Source organism: Mus caroli, unplaced genomic scaffold (assembly GCF_978045245.1).
Source record: "Mus caroli unplaced genomic scaffold, Mus_caroli_1 scaffold_14, whole genome shotgun sequence".
Classification (NCBI taxonomy): domain Eukaryota; kingdom Metazoa; phylum Chordata; class Mammalia; order Rodentia; family Muridae; genus Mus; species Mus caroli.
This window is the reverse complement of record NW_028227269.1, coordinates 67,197,910-67,210,000: the sequence shown is the minus strand read 5'-3', so window position 1 is coordinate 67,210,000 and position 12,091 is coordinate 67,197,910. Positions and strand designations below refer to the sequence as shown.

Sequence of the window (12,091 nt, the reverse complement as noted above, 5' to 3'; positions counted from 1 at the left end):
TGTGGGGTGAAGTTTCTCTGATGACAATTATGGTAGGTTCCTGTCTGAAAGTACTGCAGAAGATCATTTTGTTAGGGTTGGGCTCCCTCTCATAGCATGGGGCTCAAGCTAGGCCAGTTGTTGGTTGGCTCTTCCCTCAAATTCTGCTCCATCTTTTACCCATTTACATCTTGTAGGCAGGACAAATTGTGGATCTAAGGTTTTGTGGTTGGATTGGTGTCCCAATCCCTCAATTGGACATCTTTCTTGGTTACAGGAGATGACCAGTTCAGGCTCCATACCCCCCATTGCTAGAAGTCTTAGCTAGAGTCCCCCTCAGATTCCTGGGAGGTTCGATTATCTGAGGTTTTTTTAGCTTGTCTCAGAGATGTTCCCCCAATCCAGATGTATTTTCCAGTATTCTCTCCCTTTCCCACTTCATCCCTATTGTACCCATCCCCACTCCTCTCCCACCCATTCTCCTCCCTTTACACCCCCATCCCTGCATTGTCTAATCTATTTCCTCTGTTCAGTGAGATTCAAGTGTCACCCTTGGGCCCTCCTTGTTACTTAGCTTCTTTAGGTTCATGGTTTTGTAGCATGGCTATCCTGTACTTTATGACTTATATCCATTTATAAGTGAGTTCATACCATGTTTGTCTTTCTGGGTCTGGGTTACCTCACTCAGGATGATCCTTTCTAGTTCCACCTGTTTGCTTGCAAATTTCATGATGTCATTGTTTTTAATGGCTGAGTAATACTCCATTGTGCAAATATATCATATTTTCTTTATTCATTTTAGGGTTGAAGGACATCTAGGCTGTTCCCAGTTTGTGGCTATTATGAATAAAGCTGCTATGAACATATGTTAAGCAAATGTCCGTGTAGAACTTCTTTTGTATATGCCCAGGAGAGGTAGAGCTGGGTCTTGGAGTAGATCTATTAACAATTTTCTGAGAAACTACCAAGTCAATTTCCAAAATGGTAATACAAGTTTGTATGTCCACCAGCAATGGAGGAATGTTCTCCTTACTACACATCCTTGCCAACATGGTTTGTTGGTTGAGTTTTTGATCTTAGCCATTTTGATGGGCATAAGATGGAATCTCAGAGCTGTTTTGATTGCATTTCCCTGGTAACTAAGGATGTTGAACATTTCTTTTGGTGCTTCTTGGCCATTAGAGATTCCTCTTTCAAGAATTCTCTGTTTAGCTCTGTAACCTATTTTTTAATTGGGTTATTTGGTATGTATATATATTTACTCATATGCGGAATTGGTGAAAATATTTTCCCATTCCAGTCTGCAGTTTTGTCTTTTTGACAGTGTCCTTTGACTTCCAGAAGCTTTTCAATTTTATGAGGTCCCATTTATTAATTGTTGACCTTAGTGCTTGAGCTGTTGATGTTTTGTTCAGGAAGTTGTTTCCTATCAAGAGTATTTCCCACTTTCCCTTCTATCAGATTAAGTGTGTCTGATTTTATGTTTAGGTCTTTGATCCAGTTAGACTTGAGTTTTGTGCAGGGTGATAGATATGGATCTATTTGCATTCCTTTACATGCAGAGATCCAGTTAGATCAGCTTCATTTCTTGAAGATGCTTTCTTTTTTCCATTGTATAGTTTTGGCTGCTTTGTCAAAATAAGGTGCCATAGGTACCCTAAGAGGCAAGGGCTTGGAGGCAGTACTCCTCCCTATCAGAGGACACCCTTGGTGCTGGCAGGCCTCTCTGGGAATACAGGCAGAATTGTGTCCAACTTCTAGTTCCAGAATATTCAAATCTATGCATTTATTTGGGAGCCATTTCAATTGTTATTTCAGTTGTTTACAATGGAAACTTTTCCTTTTAGGCCAGGGGTTTGATTAACTGTCTAATTTCTGACTGTGTGTCTAACTTACTGTATGTCATTATATGTGGTGTAAATTATTACTGAAGATCTGGTACTAAACAGGGCTCATCAACTGTATGTGAGTATTTGGACACATCAAGCTTAGAGTTGTTAATTTGCCTACAGTAATTTCTGTCTCTGCTATAAATAGCCTTCAAATCTTCTGGGACCAAGGTTTGATTTTTTTGGTCACTAGCTAATTGCCATTTGAATTATAATTTTACAAATTATAAACATAGGATTACATTTCAGGATCTGAGGTTCTCTCTCTCTCTCTCTCTCTCTCTCTCTCTCTCTCTCTCTCTCTCTCTCTCTCAGAGAAAAGAATAATTTACCTCTGTGGAAATGGTGATACTCCCTTTTACACCGATTTCAGCTTCCTGGGACAAATGAAACTGGAAGGAGGTCTGTTTCCTCATTATACCTTAATGCCCCTGTTCAGAAACCGTGGCCATAGGACATTTCACATTCTCATTCCTACTTTGTCTTGTTAAGGTTTCTGTGAAATGACTCCAAGAGCTGATTGCATTTCAGAGCATTTTTTTAAAATGGAAATATGGGTCCTCAAGGGACTTTGTGTTATTTTGGATGTGCTTTAGAAGAGCAAAGTGGAAGCCATGGCACAAGCAAAGAGAAAGAAGACAAAGGGATCACTTCTCCAAAGAAAGGTATGGATGCAGGTGCCCACAGGAAAAACCATGTTAATTGGCAGAGGCTTATTTCGTGGAGATCTTAAGTTGTAACTGTCAACCTGTGCTGTTGCATTTTTAACTTTGACTCATTTTCCTTCAAGTGACAGAGAAATCAGCTCAAATTGAAATGGAGTTAAAAACAAATAATCTATTTTAATTCTGTGTATGTGTGTGGCTATGAACATGTTAGTGCAGGTGCCTCTGGAGGCCGGTGGTGTTAGATCTATGTGGAACTGGAGGGACAGACATTTGTCAGCCATCCAATATGGATGCTGGGACCTGAACTAGGATCCTCTGGATGCTCTTAACTGCTGAGAATTTTGTTGGCATGTATAAGTGAAACGTGATGCAAAGTCAGATAAACTTTGATTCACAGTTTAACCATATTACCAGGAAGTGCGGTCCTAGTCTCTATAATTTGAATCTGCTTTGCTTGGAATCATACACAGTTACCAGGTGTTTATCAATGACTCAGAAATTTATGTCCAGAACAAGAGAGTGAGGGTCCTTTTCCAGTGTTCCCAAGGGCTGTCTTGAGACTCAGTAAAAGTGACAGGATTAGGTCATCCTGATGTGTCACTAAGACCCAGAAGGGGAAAACTCCCTGAAAGACTATCTCCAGGGTTGAGGGCACCCCATTTAAATCACATTGACAATGAGAGGGTCCGTGCCCTCAACAGAAAATGAGGAAGTCTTCAGAAGAGGAAAGAAGGCTGCAAATACACTGGGCAAGTTGTGTGCCCTTTACATAGGCACTGGGCTACGGCTGACTTTTTCAGTGATTCATAAACTCCCAAACCCAAACATCATCTGAAGGACAGTCATACAAGGAAGGCTAACATTTATTCAACTTTTAGCTTGCAGCCCTCCAAAGAACAAAAACTTACTTACTTACTTACTTACTTACTTACTTACTTTTTGGGACAGGGTTTTGTGGTAGCCTAGGCTATCCTCAAACCTGCTAAGTAGTTAAGTGTGGTCTTAAGGTCCCGATCATCCTTTCTCCCACTTTTGAGTTCTAGAATTTCAGGTGTACACTAATACACTTGGTTTATGTGATGCAGGGCACTGAATCCTGGGGCTTCCTACTTTCTGGGTAAGCATTATACAAAGTGGACCACATCCAGAGCCCTGGTTTACCAATATATTATAACAAGTAATTCCAAACACCCTAATATGTGATATTGAGCATGCAAGATGTTTTGAAGTTTCGCAAACAATACTGCGTAAACAAACCTGAGAAAGGCTACCAAGTCTTCTTAGGAAAGAGCAAATGGATACATAGTCACAAAGTATGCCATACAATTGGAGGTTTGGCAATATCATCTATCTGATGTTTGAATTCCTACTTTAAGACTCTAGCAAGAGGTTATTTAACTTAGACTTGAAATCTACAGTGAATGTTCTAACTTCTGCTCTGAAAACTGTAGGTGGAATTTCTGTCTTGATCTGTTGGCCACCCAAGGAACTATCTGAAAACAGGCTCAAGAACAAAAGTTATAATAGGTTTGGGGTTTGGAGAGACATGGCTCAGTGGCTGAGAGCATATCCTGCTGCAATTCCAGAGGATCTGAGTTTGGTTCCCAGTACCCACAATAGGCAATGCTGTATCTCTAACTCCAAGGGATTCAACATCTTCTTCTGGCCCCACAGGTACTGTTTTCACATGCACAAACCCACACACACACACACACACACACACACACACACACACACAAATGAAACAATAAATTAAAGTTAAAAAACAATTTAGGCTTAAAACACATTTATTCTTCCCAGTTCTAGAGGCTGAGAAGTCTCACAACTAGGGAGCCATACTGGGCAGGTTTCAGTGAGGGCTCTTGTGGCTTGGGGAAGACTGCCTGACTTTCTCACTCTAAGAATACTAATCTCGTGGTGGGTCTTCACTTCCATGACATCATCCAAACCCAGTTATCTCCTAAAGACCCCACCTCTACATATTAGTCTACCTTCTGCATATGGATCAGGCTAGAAGGTGAAATGATACAAATCTTAAGTCCTTAGTAAGATCCATAGACGTATCTTTCATTAGTGAGTGCTTGTTGGTTATATATTTAATGACAGCTCACTGCAACTGGAAGACACAAGCATTGCCTATGGGCTTTTTATTTTTCACTTATAGTGAACTCTGATCTGTCTTCGTGTGTGTGTGTGTGTGTGTGTGTGTGTGTGTGTGTGTGTGTCTGTATGAGTGTGTGTGTTTCCCCTCTGTGCTAGTCCAATGTCTTAGAGCCTCATGGGGCAAATGTCATATACAGTGGATATATTTACTCAGCCTGTATGCTCTTTTTGATGAAAATACCCAAACCTTGTAGCTAGGAGAAAATTTCCTCTATTTTTAGCTTCTGCATCTGTGGTTTCTTTCTTGCCCAGTTAAATTAATGGCCTGGAATGTGAGTTCAGTTGGAAGGTATTTTTTTAATTCCTATTAATTTACCCATAAACTCACCTGATGGATTCAGGAGCGTGGCACTGTAATCTTAGGGGCGTCAGTGTGCGAAGTCTGCTCCATGTGGAGCAGTTTTATTTTCAGTCTAAAGAGTGTATTAAACACACGGAAGCATGTATTCTTCTTTCATAAGCCCTCATTTGTTCTGCAGTCAGTAGATAAGTGAAGGGCTGTGGGTGCCAGCTGCCAGCATTACTGCAGCCTCTTCCTGTTTGTTTCCCAGGAAGATCCTTTGTGTAAGTGGCAAGGTCTTTTTTTTTTTTTTTAGGTTTCCAAAATTCAATGCAACTTAGCTCTACTGGCAGAGAAGCCTCTGGCATAGATATTTAAGTGGTCCTCTCCAAACTGGGCAGGAGAGTGATGGGGCAGATGATGCCAAGGTAAGGAGAGGACCTTCCATTTTGTCTGTTGTAAGCACAGGATTTCATCTTTTGAGTTGGAACGAGCCTGCTGTAGCGGTTCTTTGAGCAGGAAGCAGGGTTGATATGGTGCAGCCGTGAAGCCCTGGCAGCTTCTTACGCTTTGCATGTAAGCCAGCCGATGGGAATCCACCTTCATTTTCCATCAGCAGAGTCCAGTGCCCCAGAGGGAGAAGTATAAACTAGCAAGAAACTCCAGAGATGGGAGTGGAGCTTGAGTTTAGATCACAGAAAATCCCCAGGGAGAAGGAAAGGTGACACTTCAGGGAGAAATTCTACAGAAGTGGCGAAAGTATTGCTTGATGAGTCTGCTGCTGTACAAACCTGGAGACTAATGCAGAGAAACTGACTGGGGACAAGCAATAAAACACAATACGCTAACTTGATAGTAACCCTGCTTGGACAGACTTACATAATGTGGCTAGAGTTTTATGTCAGTGCCAGAGATTGATTGATGTATTCTCAGATGTTCTCTGCTTCCTGATTTTATCTCAAATAAAAGTAGGACACAAGCTAGAGGAAATGCCATCAGAGGGATTCTGCTTTAGGGCAGTCTTAGAGGTGGCCTGGCAAGTGCAGCCTTAGGGGGAATGGAGCAGACTTGTTGACTTGTTATCAGCTTCCTTTGCAATCACATTATCCTTTCCTGCTCTTATCAGCTGGGGTGGCTATTTGACCAGGACCTAAGCCAATCCCAAGATTTAGGATGTAGACTAAATCTTTCCTTTTCTTTCTCCCTCCCTCCCTCCCTCCCTCCCTCCCTCCCTCCCTCCCTCCCTCCCTCCCTTCCTCTCTCTCTTTCTCTTTCTTTCTCTTTCTCTCTCTCGCTCCCTCCCCCTTCCTTCCTTTTTCAAAATTGTTTGTTCCTCCTGTTACCTACAATTGCTTGCAAAACATTCTTTTTTTTTTGGTCAGGAGCTGTGCTTGGCTTTATGGATCCAGAGATAGGCACAAATGCATGTAAACTGAAGTCTCCATGGAGTACACAGCCAAGAGGACTGATAGAACAAATTCTACAAATCCATGAAGAATCAGAAACCTCAAAAAGTGCAGGAAGGGAAGATACAGGATGTCATGTGAGTGTATGTGAGTGTATGGTAAAGTGTATGAGTTCAGGGAATGCCTTTCAAAGGAAATAGTATTTGAAGCTGTTAGATGAATTGGAGTCATTAGTTGGAGGGGTGGTAAACTTGTGTCTCATGAGGCATAGGGTGTTTGAAGAACTTGGAGACATAAAGCACAGAAGGAATACAGCTTGACATGAATCTTGAGGGAGAGTAAGGGTCTGCTCATGTGGGACCATGATGAGTATTTGCTCTTTATTCTAATTGGGAACTTTCCACAAAAGCAGGAAACCTTGCGCACATTCTAAGATGTAGGAAAGGGCCAGTGGTAGGAGGGGAGAGGGACATTCTCTTCACTTACCTGGTCAAGTTTGTAATTTTTAATAAAACTATGTAGGTTGGGGAATGTTCTGTTACCCCCTCTTTTTAGTGTATTGAGATAATGTTTCTTTTACCATGAAGGAAAACTTCATCTTCTGCCTGTGACTTGCAGAGTGGGAGGGGCTGGGAAAGGGGTTAAGACAGTACCTCAGTTGTTCAGGGAAATGATGACAGCCTGAGTAAGAGTGACAGCAAGAGACAAAGAAGTGAGCAATTCAATAGTTATCTAGATAAAACTGGCAGGACTTGACAATGGACAAGGTTGATGGAAAGTTCCAGAATGATTTCTACATTCTGTCTGTCTGTCTGTCTATCCTCTACCTATCCATCCTCTACTAAGTTCATTTAATGCTTGTTGCCCATATGAACATAGGTGTATGTCTCACCACTGGGTCACAGACAGTCTACCAGGGGGCGCATCTTTAAAGAAAACTGACTCTCTTCCCTGCCTGTAGGACCTCAAGTGGAGATTGGAGCCAGTAAGCCCTTCTTCCATCCATGCTGGAATGTTCACTAATCTGGTCTTGTGCAAGCAACCATGGCTATTAAGAGTCCATTGATGCAAAACCCTTGTCCTGTTCAGAAGACATTATTTTTCAGTAGTCCTCCCTGTCTTTTGGCTCTCTAATATTTTAATACCTTTCCCATGATGTCCCCAAGTCTTGAGTGTAGCAGTTGTATTATAAATGTCCAATTTGGGGGTGGGCAATCTGCTGTCATTTATTTTCTTCATTTTGACTAGTTATGGTTCTTTGTAATAATTTATATTGACTGGAAAAAGAAGTTGCTTCAGCAGGACATGGTGGTGCATGCCTTTAATCACTGCACTTTGAAGACAAAGGCAGGTGGATATCTATAAGATCAAGGCTAGCTGAGTCTATAGCAGGTTCAAGTTTGAAGCCAGACTGGTTTACATAGTGAGATCTTGTCTAAATAAAAGAAAAGAAAAGGGAAGGGAAGGGAAGGGAAGGGAAAGAAAGGGAAGGAAAAAAAACTTTACTGAGCAAGAGCTGCACTCATTTGTGGTTATCAGGTGTTGAGAAAATGCTTGGATACTGTATCAGTTTAGCAAAATGGCCATAGGTTCTTGTCTAGGGACTGTGACCCCCTCATCTGTGTGCTCTTGTCTAGGTTAACAGTACAAGGGATGGCACTCCAGCTTAGCAGACCTGAAGTCCCATAAGACAATTGTTCGTCACTCAAACATTAGTGCCACTATTGCACCCTTGGGTGTATCTTGCCTGACTAATTGTTACTGTAGTTTGCAGAATTTACAGCAAATTTGGTCTATGATAAATTTTTTCCCCTTGTACCTTTGTATAGTGCTTTACAATACAAGTAGATTTAGGGTTTGACTATCCTTTCTATAAAATGTAGCACCCTGACCAATCTTTTAAAAAATTTTTTTCCCTTATTCTTAAGAATTTCATGTGACCACTCCCAATCTTTGGCTGTACAAAAACTTTCTTGGTGTTTATGTCACAGCTAAAATTCAATGTTGAAATGACTTCTGGTCATGACAAATTCTTCTGATCCAATCACAAAATCCCATTCTTGTCAAATTTGGTTTGAGATTATTATATATTGTTAGTAATAAAAAGTCAATGAAAATGTAGTATTCTTCCATTCTTATGAATGGAAAAATGCAACGTTTAAATTTAATTTAAATAATGATTACTTATGTCCATTTTTTTATTTGCATGGTATTTCATGGTTTTCATGGTATTTATTTCATAGGTTGTGGAACTTTGTTACTGACTCTTGGTTTGGAAAGTAGGAGGCCAGCAGAAATATAGGTAATAAGTAATTCCAACATGTCCAGCAAATGACTCATTGAAGTTGCCTTTCTTTTTGTTGTTTCAGTTGTTTTTAGATTTATTTATTTTATGTGTGTGATTATCTTGTTTGCATGCAAGTATGTATGTGCAACACATCTGTGTCTGGTCAGAAGAGTCCTTCAGAGGTTCTGAAACAGGGCTTGCTGACAGTTGTGGACAACCACGTGGGTTGGGGCCCGAACCTGGGTCTTCAGCAAGAGCAAATGCTTTTTAACTTATTCTTTTCTCATAAGGTACACACTGACAGCAGTTCCCCCCTCCACTCCTGCCAACCCCTCCATTTCCCTTCAGAAATGAGCAGGCCTCTCAGGGATATCAAACTGAACATGGCATAACAAGATGCATTGACACTAGGCACAAAGCTTCAAGTCAAGGCTAGGTAGGGGCAACCCAGTAGGAGGAAAAGCATCTCAAAGGCAGGCAAAAGAGTCAGAGATACCTTGACTTCCACTGTTAGGAGTCACACAAAATATCAAGCTAACAACCATAATATATGTGCAGAGGGCCTAGCACAGATCCGTGCAGGCTCCATGATGGCACTCCAGTAAGAGCAAGTGTTTTAATCCTAAAGTTTACTTTTTTAATCTTTTTTTTTTATTAATACTAGAAAATAATATATCTGAGGAAATTTTACATGTGATACTTGCCATTTAATATTATTTTTACTGTTTAAAATGTTTTGTGATGTTTGTGGTCTGTGTGTGAGCACATGTGCACGCCTGGGGTCAGTTCCTTCCCCTTCCACCACATGGGTTTGGGGATCAAACCCATGTCCTCAGACTTAGTATCAAGAGCCCTTTCTCACCGAGTTACTTTGCTTGTTTTGTTCTTCAGTTTTAGACAAATAGGGAATTTGCTTCTAGTTTGGTGATCCCAACTAGACTTATTTTTCCAAGCAGAAGAGTTTTTTTGAGAATCAGATTTTCAGTTTTTTAGTCTGTGATTTGCAAAAAAAAAGCTTTTCCTGTGCTTTCTCAGATCCTTCTCGGTGGCTGATCCTCATGTGACGCATGACAACCCGTGTCTGAGCAAGGGCCTACGAACAGGTGGATGCAAAAGTTTCCTTTTTCCAGAAGTCTAAACTCCAGGTTCTCTTAATGCAAATGTGATGCACATGATTAGAGTGATATCATTTTATTAAAACTCCTCTCATAATCTGCCTCTAAAAGGCCTTCTGTTTCCATCACAGCTAGGTTATTGATGCTAAATAGTTCAGCAAATTGGGTTGTTGAAGCACATCTGCCATGCATTATTCATTAAGTATCTCTTTCACAAATCATAGCTGTCTGTTACCTAAGCCTGCAATCCCGGCCGCATCGCTTCCTGGGGAGTTGGCTTCCTTTGTGAGCCAAGAAATGGAGTCACAGGCACATCCGTCAGGAAACACTTGGTTACACTGTTGTCTTTGAAATGTAGGGCGTGATGGGGAAAAGGTTTAATTAATGTTCTACAGTAATGTGTCTGTTTATAAAGAAATAATGTACTATAAAATTAAGCTACGTATAGTGAATGTACCTCCTAATGGCAAGGCTGGCATTTTAAGTGATCAGTAAATCACTTAAATATTAAGACTTTCTTGAACAAGGGTAATAAAGGGAGACATTTGGAAATGGTTGGTACCGGTACATACAATTATCCACTAAATAAAACATTTTTATTGTGATCATCGTGTTAATCACATTGTAGAATGGTCTGATCCAGGAAATGGGAGAAATTCTATGTGAATATTTTAAAATCTCTGACATGATTAACATCTATATCAGAGTGGAAACTCCAAATATTTAAATCAGCTGTGCTGATTACCTTTGTTCAGGGGACAGTCTGCTTTCCTGAGCCTAGACTGCTTGTGAACCTGCCAAAACTGCATCGTCCCCTGGCCAAACCCTTTCTTGTTGAGATCATGACATTTGAAAGCAGAGTTGCTCCCAGTTTACCACTCCAGGGTTATTTGCCATCTCCTTAGAAGTCTCTCTCCTCAGTGCTTTTTTGCACCCCTCAACAGGACAGGTCAGTCATCCATTTTGAGCATCTTCCACCACAATGAATCTTATGTGATCATGCTGGCCTTGCTCTTCATCAGGTGTTATTTCATTGCACAGAAGACAGACATCTGGAGCTGACCAGCAAGCCTTAATGCTGTCTAGCTGACTCTTGAAACTAAAGCTTTCTCCATGTCCAGCTTTCCTTCCATCCTGCCAAGCAAACACAATGAACAGTAGGTCTGTACTGCTCTCCTCCAAGGTGTAGGCATCTCCCTTGAGCTCTTCTTACTTTAGGGCAATCTGATTTAATCAGCAATACTTTCTTTTTAAAATGTTTTAAAGAACATATTCCTAAACTGTCATGTGAATTCCCCAGCCCTGACAATTAGAAGACAAAACTGACAGACACCAGATGATTAGCCTGTTCTTATTAAAAACAAACAAATAAAAATATGAACTCTTCAGCCCTTGCATATTCTGTATGATTAAAGCGTTCTGCAAATTGGAAATAATTTGTATGGGATGCGATAAGCTAATGGTAACACACCAGAAATGCTATTGAAAGCATCCATTTGTATTTCATCTTTTACTAGACTAGTACTGTAAGATAGACTGTCTGTGGGGGGCTTTGTAAAACAAAAATTGTAAATTCCAAGATGTGCTTAATGGGTTGTGGTATCCGAATCCCAGATCTTCACTGATAAAAATTTGTCTGGTTGGGAAGAGAAATAAGGGTTTAATGAGCAAAATATAATCTAAGAGATGGAAGTGCTGGTCCTCTTAAATACAGAGAAATTAATGGGCTGAAAAAGGCACAAACAGTTTCACAGTGACAGTGATTTCCATAAAGGGGAGGATGGAGGCTGGTTGGATGTGCTTCAGCATGCTGGCTGGCTTGGCTTGCAGAATTTGGGGATACCATGACATTCCAATCCCAGAACCTTTGTGTTAGTGCCCACTACTGTTCAAGTCCTGTAGGAAAGGGCTTTCCCATGGTTTAAAAGTCACAAGTGTTTATTTAATTGGATAGAACATGCATAATCAGAGTATCTCTTACTGTGACCTCGAGTCACGAGGACATTGCTGCTGGTAAGAGACTCAGATTTTAATCAATAGGAAAAGCCTACAGTTGATTTTCTGTTCTAAATTCTGATCATTTTTCTCTTCTAGTGTAAGGTAAAATCTCTAAGATATCTTATTAGAATTTAGTTATGAACTTAAGCCAGTTGCCAGTAGCAACCAGCCAGACGCAGTTAATTAATTAACCTCTGTCATTGTGTATAAATGAAAGCACCAAGTCTAGGTATATCTGTCACTTGTCATGTTGTCATGACAAAAATGTCCTCCAAAATCAATTGAAGGAGACCAAGCTTTGTTTTG

At 40.6% G+C, this 12,091-nt stretch overlaps 1 long non-coding RNA gene across 1 annotated transcript in view; it reads left to right on the top strand.

Moving 5' to 3' along the window:
* Positions 1–2,521, top strand: part of LOC115032762 (uncharacterized) — a 15,537-nt gene extending 13,016 nt beyond the window's left edge. The window contains exons 3-4 of the long non-coding RNA XR_003838364.1: positions 2,184–2,270; positions 2,361–2,521. This is a non-coding gene — a long non-coding RNA (uncharacterized LOC115032762). The remainder of the gene's footprint in view (positions 1–2,183; positions 2,271–2,360) is intronic.
* The last annotated feature ends 9,570 nt before the right edge of the window (positions 2,522–12,091 follow it).